Consider the following 13,618-nt stretch of genomic DNA (forward strand, 5'->3'; position numbering starts at 1 on the left):
CAAACCGGACCAAAGGTAAATATAAAAAAATAAGAATAAGGATATATATATATGGAGAAATCTAGATAAAAAGGGGATATAAAAACAAGTTAATATATGCAGGTTAACGTATACAGGTTAATCCATAAAAACCAGTATGTCAAGATCCGTATTAAGACCCGAGGGAACCGATGATTTCATTCTATATATCCATTCGGTTTCCCTCATTGCCAACATTTTCTCTGTATTCCCCCCTCTCCAGTGTGGTTTAATTAAATCAATCCCAATGCAAATAAAATCCTTCCAGTTAAAAACATTGCAGGTGGTACAGTGTTTCGGAACGCTATGTTTCAAGTTTTTATTATTAATCCCATTAAAATGTTCAAGCAGTCTAACATGAAGTTTTCTGATAGTGCGACCTTTATACTGGACGCCACATTTACATTGTAATAAATATACGACATTTTTACTCTGGCAATTAATAAAATGTTTTATTTTAAAAGCCTCCTTTGTGACTGTGCTCCTAAATTCCATAGTTTTGTTTGCTTGAAATTTACAAGTACTACATCTGCCACATTTAAAAAAACCATTCGGTTTCATGGATAAAAAATGCTCCTTATCCTTGCCTTCCTTAGGTAGTATACTAGGTGCTAGAATGTTTTTCAAATTATTAGTTTTTTTGTATAGCACTTTCGGTCTTGATGGTAAGACCCTTTTTAGATACTGATCCTGTAGTAAAATGGGCCAATTCTTCCGTATAGATCTTTCAATCAGATTCGCCCTGCCATTATACTTAGTGAGGAAGGCAAAATCAAAGTTATTTCTATGGCTTTTATTATTCGTAATCTTATGTTTATCTTTATCTACTAGGAGATCTTTCCTCTGGAAACCTTCTATCTTTTGTTGGGTTTTAAATAAAAGATCATTGGGATAGTTCCTGTCTTGGAATTTTTTGTTTAAAATTTGTGCTTGTTGTTTAAAATCGTCCCTGTCTGTACAATTTCTAAAGATTCTCATGTGTTGCCCCCTTGGGATATTTGTCAACCAATTGCGATTATGGCAGCTAGAAAATTCAATGAATCCATTCCCATCTGTGGGTTTAAAATAGGTCTTACTTCTGACTTTTCCTTCTTTTATAAATAGAGTCAGATCTAAGAAGTTTATGTGTGTATCGTGAATTTCCTCAGTAAATTTAAGGCCATAGGTATTAAGATTAATAAAAGATAAAAACTCATTTAAAATCTTCCTTCCCCCCTTCCAAATTATTAAAACATCGTCAATATATCTTCTCCAATGTACCAGGTTCGCACCGAATGGGTTATTCTGCCAAATGTTCTGAAGTTCCCAGTCTGCCACAAAAATATTAGCATAACTCGGTGCGAACCTGGTACCCATTGCTGTTCCACAAGTTTGAAGGTAAAAAATCCCCTCAAACCAGAAAAAGTTGTGAAACAGAATGAACCTTATGAGGGCCAGGATAAAAGAAATCTGCTCTGTATTCATTTCTGGGTCTTTCATTAAAATCCTATGGACGGCATCTATACCCTTCTCATGATCTATAACGGTATATAAGGATGCTACATCCACAGTTACCCAGATATACTCATCACACCACTCAAAATCTTCGAACTCCCTAATGATCTGGGCAGAATCCTTGACATACGATCTTGCTTGTGCCACGTATTTCTGGATAAAAAAATCTATGTACTGTGAGATGTTGCTAGTCATTGAGCCAATCCCACTAATGATGGGTCTTCCTGGTGGGGATGTGAGGCTCTTATGTACCTTTGGTAGGTAATAGAAGACTGCTGTCTTGGGGGACGAGATAAACAAATAATCAAGTTCTCCTTTATCTATAATGCCTTTATCATAACCCTCATTTAGAATTACATGTAATTTTTCCTTAAAATCACATGTGGGGTTACTTTTTAAAATTTTATAGGTGTTAGTGTCACCCAATATTCTTTGGGACTCTTTCATGTAGTCGTCTCTGTTTAAGACCACAATACTCCCCCCTTTATCAGCCTGTCTAATTACTATCTCCCTATTGTGTTTCAGTAATTTAAGGGCTTGTTTCTCTCTATTAGTTAGATTCTCTTTTTTCTTATTCGTGGAAATTTTTTCGAAATCACTCATTATCATCTCACAAAAAACCGGGATATGGTCCCCCTTCTCCCAAGTGGGAAAGAATTTGGATTTATTTTTAAAACCTGAATGGATGGTCTCTGGAGTTTGTCTTGGATCAATAGATGTTCCATCTTTGTCGGGAATGTCTGAAACAGTTCCTATCATTGGTGTAATGTCTTTTCTCTTTTCAAAAAATCTTTTTATTGTTAATTTTCTCAAAAACTTTTGAGTGTCAATGAACAATTCAAATAAATTTGGTTCAGCCTGTGGGGCGAATTTTAAGCCTTTGTTTAAAACACTTAATTGTTCTGGACTTAAGATCACTGAGGATAAATTTAAAATGCCCTCGCTACTAGGTGTTTTGTTTAGTCGGACATTTCTCCCTCCTCTATGTCCCCTAGTCCTCCAATGGCTCCCAATAATTTTCTCTTTTTTGGTGGTGTCTGGGTAATCTGTAGGGGGGAAAACCTGTTCTTGTGGGTCCATACATTCTGATTCTTTGAATAATGGCCTCTTGGTCGGCTCTCTAAAAAAACTTCCTGCTGGCTGGGCTTATCTTTTGTTTTCCTATTGATAGTGTTAACTTGTATTTCTTTCCTTCTAACAACTCTATCCGTATCTTCGTGGTCCGCAACCGTTCTAAATTTCCTAGGAGTATTATTTATACCATAGGGTTTTTTAGCTATTTTGGTTTCCTCAGAAGTAGTGTATGTTTCATATCTCTTTCCAGCCCCCTGATTATACTGATGGGGTCTATTATTTCTTATATTCCTACCCTGGGGACCCATAAATTTATTATTCTTCCTCCATTTCCTTTGAGTGCCTTTCTTGTAATCTTCCTTATTCCTTCCTTATATCCCAAGGGGGCAACACATGAGAATCTTTAGAAATTGTACAGACAGGGACGATTTTAAACAACAAGCACAAATTTTAAACAAAAAATTCCAAGACAGGAACTATCCCAATGATCTTTTATTTAAAACCCAACAAAAGATAGAAGGTTTCCAGAGGAAAGATCTCCTAGTAGATAAAGATAAACATAAGATTACGAATAATAAAAGCCATAGAAATAACTTTGATTTTGCCTTCCTCACTAAGTATAATGGCAGGGCGAATCTGATTGAAAGATCTATACGGAAGAATTGGCCCATTTTACTACAGGATCAGTATCTAAAAAGGGTCTTACCATCAAGACCGAAAGTGCTATACAAAAAAACTAATAATTTGAAAAACATTCTAGCACCTAGTATACTACCTAAGGAAGGCAAGGATAAGGAGCATTTTTTATCCAGGAAACCGAATGTTTTTTTTAAATGTGGCAGATGTAGTACTTGTAAATTTCAAGCAAACAAAACTATGGAATTTAGGAGCACAGTCACAAAGGAGGCTTTTAAAATAAAACATTTTATTAATTGCCAGAGTAAAAATGTCGTATATTTATTACAATGTAAATGTGGCGTCCAGTATATAGGTCGCACTATCAGAAAACTTCATGTTAGACTGCTTGAACATTTTAATGGGATTAATAATAAAAACTTGAAACATAGCGTTCCGAAACACTGTACCACCTGCAATGTTTTTAACTGGAAGGATTTTATTTGCATTGGGATTGATTTAATTAAACCACACTGGAGAGGGGGGAATACAGAGAAAATGTTGGCAATGAGGGAAACCGAATGGATATATAGAATGAAATCATCGGTTCCCTCGGGTCTTAATACGGATCTTGACATACTGTTTTTTATGGATTAACCTGTATACGTTAACCTGCATATATTAACTTGTTTTTATATCCCCTTTTTATCTAGATTTCTCCATATATATATATCCTTATTCTTATTTTTTTATATTTACCTTTGGTCCGGTTTGTGCAATGAAGAAAACAAGAGAAAGCTCCTCCATTCGTTGAATCTCATAAAATGATCCCCACTATATAGAGGTTGCCATTTTTTATAACCTTCCATGGCTTCTTGATATTATTTGTTTATTTTATATCTGTTCCCTATCCAATTAAGTTGAACTTTATTCTCTTTTTAATCTCTATATTTTGTATTCATGGATTTGATATCCAACTATTTGATATTCTCCATATATTTCGTTAGAATCCACTGATTGATTGTTCATTTTTATGACCTCTTGTAGATAGCTTTTCTATGTTAGCCTTAGATATATATATGTAATTTATATCATGAATGTAGTGATGCAAATGGGCTATCATGTCCTAATTTTCCTTTTTTATGTATATATATACATGTAGATTTTCACATATTTTATATACCATATATAGATTTTTTACATACCACATTTTCTGCAAGTAAATTAACACAATTAAAATCGGTCTTCTCTATTTTTATTAAGGCCCGATTTGCATCTTTATTTAGGATGCTGAAATTGTAATTACACAAAGATTGGATGTAGGCAGGTCTGTGAATACAGACCGCATTATTCTCGAGCGCTCCAAGTGGAGTTTTGCTCGTTTTGTGGCTGTGTATATTACACATAAAGTTTATTTGCGTTCCAGCGTGGATGACGCATGCGCACTCCGACTAACCGCACGTCATTACGTATGACGGCGCGCACGGCACGGACTGCGCATGCGCAAACGCTAATTGGCGGCCAGACCGGCGAATTTAAAAGAGAGAGAAGACCGGCAGGAATTCAGCAAGCTCCTGAGGAAGTCGTTACCGACGAAACGCGTTGAGCACAGAGCACCGAGCACCTGCAAGAACCCTACAATTTTGGTATAGCAGTCTAGTTTTACATGCTTTTTACTGTTAAAGTATTTGTGCATTCTTTTGCTTAAAGAAAATATCATTGACACTTTGTATGTCCTGCACTTTAGCATTTGGCACTTTACTCAAGCATTGTATAAGTATAGCTGCTACCTCTAGGGGCTCTTGATTCTTTTGTGCATGTTGCACTTTTAGATATTGTCCTAATAAATTGGATTTTATATTTTCACATATGGTATTTTTATGACATTATTCTGAATTATTCAGTATCATCTTTAATTAGATCACCACACATCTTAATGCTTGCAATACCCTACTGGCCTTGGCCACTGCTGATTGACATTGCACATTGTTGCATAGTTTGTTGTCTATAACAATTCCCAAGTCCTTTTCGTGTGTTGTTATCCCTAATTCGCTTCCATTAAGGGTATACGTTGTTTGTGTATTCTTTACGCCGAAGTGCATAACTTTGCATTTTTCCACATTAAATTTAATCTGCCATTTGAGTGCCCAGTCCTCCAGTCTATCTAAATCCCTCTGCAGCAAAGTAATATCTTGCTCACATTGTATTATTTTACAAAGTTTTGTGTCATCTGCAAACACTGAAACATGACTTTCAATGCTTTCTTCAAGATCATTTATAAACATGTTAAATAGAAGGGGTGCCAGAACAGAACCATGAGGGACACCACTTGCCACCTCTGTCCAGCTTGAAAATTTACCATTAACGACAACTCTTTGTACTCTATTTTTAAGCCAATGTTCTACCCAAGAACAAGCATTTTCATCTAGACCGATTTCCTTGAGTTTGAACACTAATCTTCTGTGTGGAACTGTATCAAATGCCTTGGCAAAGTCCAAATAGATCACATCCACTGCAACACCCTGATCTATACTTCTTCGTAGAATGCAATCAAGTTAGTTTGACACGACCTGTGCTTCATAAAACCGTGCTGATTTTTGCTGATAACCATGTTCTTCTCAAGGAATTCTTGAATATAATCCCTTAATAATCTTTCAAATATTTTACCAGCCACAGAAGTTAAGCTCACAGGTCTATAATTTCCAGGCAAGGATTTTGAACCCTTTTTGAATATAGGAACCACATCTGCCTTCCTCCAATCCTCCGGAACACTTCCTGAAAGAAAGGAATCTTGAAAGATTAAAAACAGAGGTTCACTTATTTCTACACTTAGTTCCTTAAGTAAACACGTTCCTTAAGCACGTTTTTTTTTTTTTTTTTTTTTTTTTACTCCTAAACACTTGAAGGACATCTTGCTACATTTCAGCAACCATTTTCTCCTGTACTGGCTTGCTCTTTTATTATATACACTAGAGATTCATTGTATTTTACTTTAGTAAGTATATAAACTTGCCATTTGATTTACAATACCCTGTGATTGTTTTTACAAGCGCAAGGGATTACCCTTTTGCAAAAAAAATACATTGTGGACTTACTCTTTGACTTCATATAATATTTAATTGATATTGTACGAATATTGCTGTCTCTTTTGGTTTTAACTATATTTATGTGCGTTTTAACCAGCTCATGGTTATTTTCATTATAGTGATATTGTCTTGTTCAATCACAAATTCTGGCCTAGGGAAGTAGAGTAGAGTTTGTGTAGAATGCCAACCAGAGATCTGCTGCTTTTGTGTTCACTAGTAATATTTATCAGCGATGTGGAAGTTCTACTGGCTGACACCCAGGACATGATGCAGCTCCAGGCCAGGAAGATTATATGTTGGAAGGCCATTTGACCTGAATTTGTGGGAGGAGTTATGATCCTATATAAACCCTACCCCCCTACTTACCTTTGTCGTGCAAGCTGTTTGTCTCCATAGTTACCTGCACTTCTGGTTCGTCATTCCCACCAAGTCCTGTCTCCAGCAAGCAGTCCTTTGCCAGCAGCTCCGGCCTCCGTCTTCCATGCCCGTCCACCGGCTTCTACCCGACCTCCGGTAATGAGACCGGCACGTCCACGTAAGCATAAATGTGGGAAATGGCATTCGGCTATTTCCCACGTTCGGGCCTAAAAACACGGGGATAGACACCATTCATTACTTACCCATTCGTGCTCTTACTCCGTTCGTGTACTTCTGCGTTCGTGCGGCTAACAGCCGACCACAGAGTACACACTCCTGTCGCTTACATTTTCGTATAAACTAACTACCGACCGCACTAAACAAACTTACGTTCAACTATTTCCATCCGTTCGGTCGTTCAGCCGAACACATATACATTGACTTTCGTTTAAAATTTGTTTGTATGCTCCATTTAACCGAACACAGGAGTTCTTTCTCATTGCAGTTCTCCTGTTCATTCGTTTACCGAAAGCAAGAGGCTACAATGTTTAAATTCTCAAATCTACTGTAATTGTACATACTTTGCTTTCACCTAACTAAGCACTCGCATTATTTATCCTATTTGGATTTATGTTTATTTATTACATGGCTCTTAAAGTCACCACTGGTTAAATAATATGTTTCTAATTTTCCCACCCATGGTCACATAATTATGGGACTCCTATCTTTTACAGGGTAAATCTTCTTAAAGCACAGTTTGACCACTTTTCTCTTATCAGTTACATTTAAAAAAAATACACCGCCAGGCATTACCATACCCTGCCGGGAATTAGGCTATTGTACTTTCTATGTATTTTTCATGTATTAGTCTTCTACGCAACTAAGGTCTCTCCGCTCATAGGTTAAGCCTTACGGTCCTTTTTCACCAGACTCTTTACAGACCATTAGCACGATTTAAAACCTCCGTTCCTTAAAAGTCCTTATATACTGGTTCCTTACACTTAGACTGCATATGTTTTTTTGGGTTTTACTACTTATATTTTTCTTCCAACAAAGCTCCAAGAAGAGGTACCCAGTATCCCGCATTTCTGTAACAGGTAAGAAGGTTTACCATTTTATGTTCTCCCTTGAGGACTCATACAGCCCCCCCACCTCCCAAAGTGGGTTCTAAACTTCAAACGGGCCAGATCTGAGATTCCTCACGGCGAGTATACATCAATCACACAAACCTACACCACCTTGCTACTACTTATACTTTTCTTCAAACAAAGCTCCAATAAGAGGTACCCAGTATCCCGCATTTCGGTAACAGGTAAGAAGGTTTACCATTTTACGTTTCCCCTTGAGGCCTCATTCAGCCTCCACGGCCTCACACAGCCCCCCACCTCTCAAAGTGGGTTCTAAACTTTGAGACGTACCTGGTCTAAGATTCCTCACAAATGTCAACAACAATCTCATAATCATAATTCACCGTATTACTACTATATTTAACGGTACATGTTTTGTCATTCATTTCTACTTATTATTACTTAGACCTGTGTCATTACCACAGCTCGTCAAGTCCTACGCCATCGACAACATACAGGCTACCTGGTTCCCTGCTTTGCAGTATCAGGTATTGTTAATCTTACTCACTACGATTATGTTTCTGGGCTTGTGTCTAATTGACGGACCAACGTTCAGGTCCCTCACCTTACCAGAGTTCTTACGTTACCGTATCTCTGATACACACCTACCCATACGTTCAACATTTTTACTCTCATTATACCAGTGACACACCTCAGGCCCACTAGCATCTTTTTCCCTAAGGTTTCCCGGACCGGGCCCGTTCCCTGCAGAAGCAAGAATATATGGTAATCTTCCTGCGCATCAAATAAAGAGGACACTCAAGGTTTAAGTATCTACATACGTTATATCACACCATTCTAAGAGACAAGCCCCATCAGGCTGGAGAACTGGCATTGAGGGTTAGGCGCTGGCCTTAGCTATCCTAAGTAATACTACGGTCCCGTGAGGTCTACACCCCACCTCATACACGGAGGTTTCAGCCCCACGACCAAATCATAGTTAGCCATCTCGCTCGCCCTTCTTTAGGGCTACAGTTAGGGCCTCCCAAGTCACGGCCACATGTTTTGAATCTCTTACAGTCACCGAGAGGCCGACATCCTGCCACCACGTTCTAGTGGCCACAAAATTGCTTCGGCCCAAATCATAGGTAGAGCCTCTCTCCACCACTTGGCACTAGCAGGGCCTCACCTGTCACTTGGTTCTAGGTAAATTCTTCGCCTCGGCACTAGCTAGCAGGCCAGTTCTCTGAAGGTCTCATCCACACCTCTAAGACACATTACTTATCCAAATCATTATTTATTTTTCAAAATGTCACAAGTTTCCATCCCAATAATAGGTCTGCTGTTGGACGGAATACCTGGTATTCTGGTACATTCCCAAAATATCAGCAGAGCTCAGACACAGGGGTATCCTCTCCACAGCCACTGCCAGTAAGGCAGAACTACACAGGCTCGCGATGGCTCAGATCAACGTTCCCAAGCCCGGCTCTAGTACACAAGGGCTGTCAGCTTTCTCCTCAGATTCCAATCAGGAGACCCCGGTCGCTATCCTGGCCAGCCTCCAAATGATTAACAGGCTGATAAATGGAATCGGCTATAGCCACACCAGGTGTCTCTTTAAGCCCGGCATGCCCTCACATGGTGATCTCGGTCATTCAGTCTGGCTTACCCCTCATTTCCCTCCCCATCCCCCATCACCCACTATCACTACTCCATCCGGCTCACTCTGTTCCAATTTCCATGGAGAAGGTAATTCTCGAAGGAAGGGACGTTAAACTAACATCACTACTTGGGGGCGGGGGCGGGGCCTGAGCATGAAACTGAGAGGATGCTAACCTCTGGAGCTCCTGCACCACACATCGAATAAATCGGATTTTCACACTCTAAACGGCGACCAATCGTGACACAAAAGCCACCAAACAAGAGGTGACACTAAGCGGATCGTAATGACACCTCTCAAGTGACGAGACAAGCACCAGCCACCCGACAGGCAACAGAGGCCTACCCACATGATGGGCGCGGGGCAGACAGCCGCTCTCCCGCCGCCAAGACCGGCTACCTCCACATGCACGGACCCCCATTCTCCCCCCCCCCCCCGAACCGGTGGGGGATATCCCGGTCCACCAGCCCATGCAGAGCGCTCACCTTCAGGACGCTCCGGGGCGCAGCCCCGATCGGCGGATGCCACGAGGTCCAACTAACATGGCTGACAGCACTGCTCGAGGTCTGGCGCTGCAGAACCAACAGCATCAAACTCACTCACCTCTGGCGCCCGCGGATGCGGTGGATGCCGCCTTCGAGCTCTTCTGGGCGAAATGGGAGGCTCTGATAATGCGGGAGACACAGAGACAACACGAGAGGGAGTCGCAAAAGCCCCGACCGGGCAAGACGACCCCCAACATCGCAGCAACCAACCGCGCAAGCCCCCCAGGGCAGATATCCAGCGGGAGCAAGGTGGTGACACAGCAACCCCACGGGCAAACAACCGTTAGACGCTGCCGCCGGAGATTGCCGCCACAAACCGGTCAAAGAGCCCTGAACCGCTCCCCACATGGGAAGAGGGGAGACGCTCTGCACCCACAGAAAGGCAAGGAAAAGCTGACCCGATCTAACACCTATCATATGAGACTGGCAAAAGCAAACACATGCCTACCTACAGACCCAAGGTACCAGAGCAACCAATTGAAGCAACACTTACAAAACAGACGATCCAGCATGCACCAGCAAACACTAACCATACTACATCAGTCGCCTGGTGGGCCACTGGCAGCCCTGCATGAACTGTACCCACATGGACGCTTGCAACCCAGCCTGGGAATAGGCTGATGGACTACTTGACTGTATGGGTATGCCAGGCTTACTGCCAGGACAGATCACTCCTCCATTGCCAGTGCTGAATGGCTTAATTGCCCAGTTCTCTTTGCCACCGGTTGACGTTTAAATGTCTTTTTTGCCATCATTTACTCTCACCTTCTTCTCATGCTAACTTAGCTTTATATAAAGGCTCCTGCGCCAGACATCGCTATAATTAGCCTTTATCCCATAAATGCTGACCCAGTGCAGATTCACACTCACGATGAGCCTTAAACTATACCTAACCTGTGATATTGTAGATTAGACCTGTCGATAGTATATACAAGGCAGATTTCCCATTTAGGCAAATTAAGACCAACTGTGATACTGCATTTAGCTTGGTGTACCATGCTTCAGTTATCTCGCCTTAACGACCCAAAATGACAGAAACAAATATTGATGTCTCTTGGTATATTAACTCCTTAAAAATGTGCATGTAAGACAGGACAGCTCACATGATAATTACTATGTCTCCCTTAACGTGTTTTAACCTGTCTAAATATTGGCACCAACACATTCCACAAGCATATAGGCTTAGCTGTTAAAATGTTTCTTATAAACGGAGCAGCGGACTAGACCTGTATCGCGGGCCACTAGCTACCACTCTCAGTTGCCAATCGACTAACCATACATATAAGTGTGTCAATAACTACTGTGTCTTTTTTTTCTCTATGCTAGTTATTTTAGCTAAATCTCAATCTGTTAATAACTGTTTAGTGAAGCATGCAAATTATACAAAAAAATGTGGGAATTGTCACGCCACTGTTTAATCTATGTGAATCCTGAGATACGCTGTTGTGGCGCTTGTTGATATGTCTGTAACCCCCCGCACAACAAAAATAAAGAATAAAAAAAAATAAAAAAAACTAACATCACTACTTAAATTCAGAAGACACCCTTCAGTACTAAGGTTACATTCCAGTAGTCCTAAAAGGCCAGACCACGACTTAACAAAGCTTTCCATTCCTCTGTTTATCATTGCCTCTCGCATAGAGTCAGCCACTTCCACTCCTTCACCCCACGCACAAGTCAGGGAGGTGGCCAGAGGGACTAGCTGGGCTGACCATTTCATTTCTGGGGAAGGCTCGGGTGCACTATTCTTTGATACGGAGGTTTGCTATTTCACAACATGCAGGATTTTGCACATCTGCTCCAGAACCCACACCTAATCCACATACGCAGACCGTCTGTCACCTAAGATACGCCCAACTAGGTTAACATTGAGATTCTGGAATACTATCTGCATTTACACCCAGCTAGGCATCTGGTAGATTCTGGTGCCAGGTTTCTCACAGGGGTTCACACATGCCTTATCGCCATTCCCTCAGGTACACTCATATGCCCTAACCTATTATCTGCACCCATTGACCCTCTTACGGTGGACCACGATCGCCTCCTTCCGGTCTTCATACTTCTCATCTTGGCGTACCCCATCGAGGTAGCCATTCACTATACCCTTAATACTGATCATAGACCTCTTCCGCACCGCACTCTACATCCATTACCAGCATCAAACTCCCTCATTCCCGCTATGAAGTTCTCACTGCACTACGAAAATCGACCATGCCATACAAGCTATCACTTCAGTAAGTAGTAAGGCTTGGTTGAGCAAGACGGACTTATCCAACGCCTTTAATCTACTACCTATTCACCCCTCACTATGGCACCTGGCCTACATTCGGGCGGCCATCCTCACTAACCATTTTTGTGGCTGATTTACAGGCTGACTTGGCTGGCAGTAACCTCTCAGCTCTTTTTAGTCTGCCTTTACATTCCTGGCGTCCACAACACAGCCGCTGACGCTCTTTCACACAGTTCAAAGTCTTCTTTCAGGCACCCCCTACGACCCACTACGTACCATCCAGGATACCACCATTCCATGAGCTAATCTTGGACTGAGCACACAATTACACCTCGTACAGTTACACACGCTTCACGCAGTTTTACGACTACTCTATCACTCACGCTAGGGCTTTGTATATTGTACCATGTCACAAGTAGAGTTTGTTTGATTCCTGACTCTTGCAGTTAAACTATTGTAATTTTTGCCTCTTCCTCTAAACCTACAAATCAAGCATCTTATTTATACCTCCTATGCGGTCACTCCGTTTTTTTACATTTCCAAGGTCAGCCACACACTTCACGTCTAAACCTTCCATTAAGGTAAGCTACATCATGGCTTCCTTTGCTGGTCTCTCTTTTTCGCAAAAGTGCTGCATCAGCAGCTTCAAGCTCTTACAACCCAGTCTACATCACTAAGTGATCCTGAGCTCAGTTACATATATACCTCAATCAGAGTAAAACTCCTTATAAGGGGGCAGGGCCTGACAGCCAAGATGGCCAGACGTGTTTCAGCTCAGCTCCTGCAAAACAGGGCTGAATATCATTTATTCCAACCCTATAATGTTCCAAAAACAACTTGGCCCAAGCAACAGCCTAACACTGAGCAGAACAGGAACATAAACATGTGTGCAGCCAGCCGTTTTAACCCATTTTTTCAACAGTCTGGTTGCGAGGCCTAACAAAACTGACGACCCACGGGCTGTCTCCTGACCCGGGACGCTCAACGACAACCGACGACCTAGCTGCCCAGTCAGCCCCCCTCTGGACCGGTGGGGGTTATCTCGGTCCTCACTGGGGAAGGACACCTCCCGGCAACCATGGGATCTCCCATACCCGGGGACCGCATGGCGAACACAAGATGGCCGCCGAGCCACAGCCTCTACGAACCACAGTAGAAGCAGACGTTCAGGCCTGGCGGGAAGACTTCAAAGCCAGGTTCGAGCGCATATACCAAGCGTTCTGGCACTGCATCGAAAGCCAAAACTCACATGAGTTGCAGACCAAGAGAGCGGACACACCGGTCGGTGAGACCGAAATGTGCACTGAGCAGGGGGCACAACCGGCGGCTCAGCCAATAAGCCGTACTGGCACGCAGAAATCTCCTCCACATGTAAAGCGCCCACAGAATCGCGACCCAGCCAAACGGAAACCGAGGGTCTCGGGACAAGTGGCAAGGGACTCACTTGAGACCTGGGCTCAGGAGGAGGGGAA

This window comes from Pelobates fuscus, chromosome 5 (assembly GCF_036172605.1).
Source record: "Pelobates fuscus isolate aPelFus1 chromosome 5, aPelFus1.pri, whole genome shotgun sequence".
Classification (NCBI taxonomy): domain Eukaryota; kingdom Metazoa; phylum Chordata; class Amphibia; order Anura; family Pelobatidae; genus Pelobates; species Pelobates fuscus.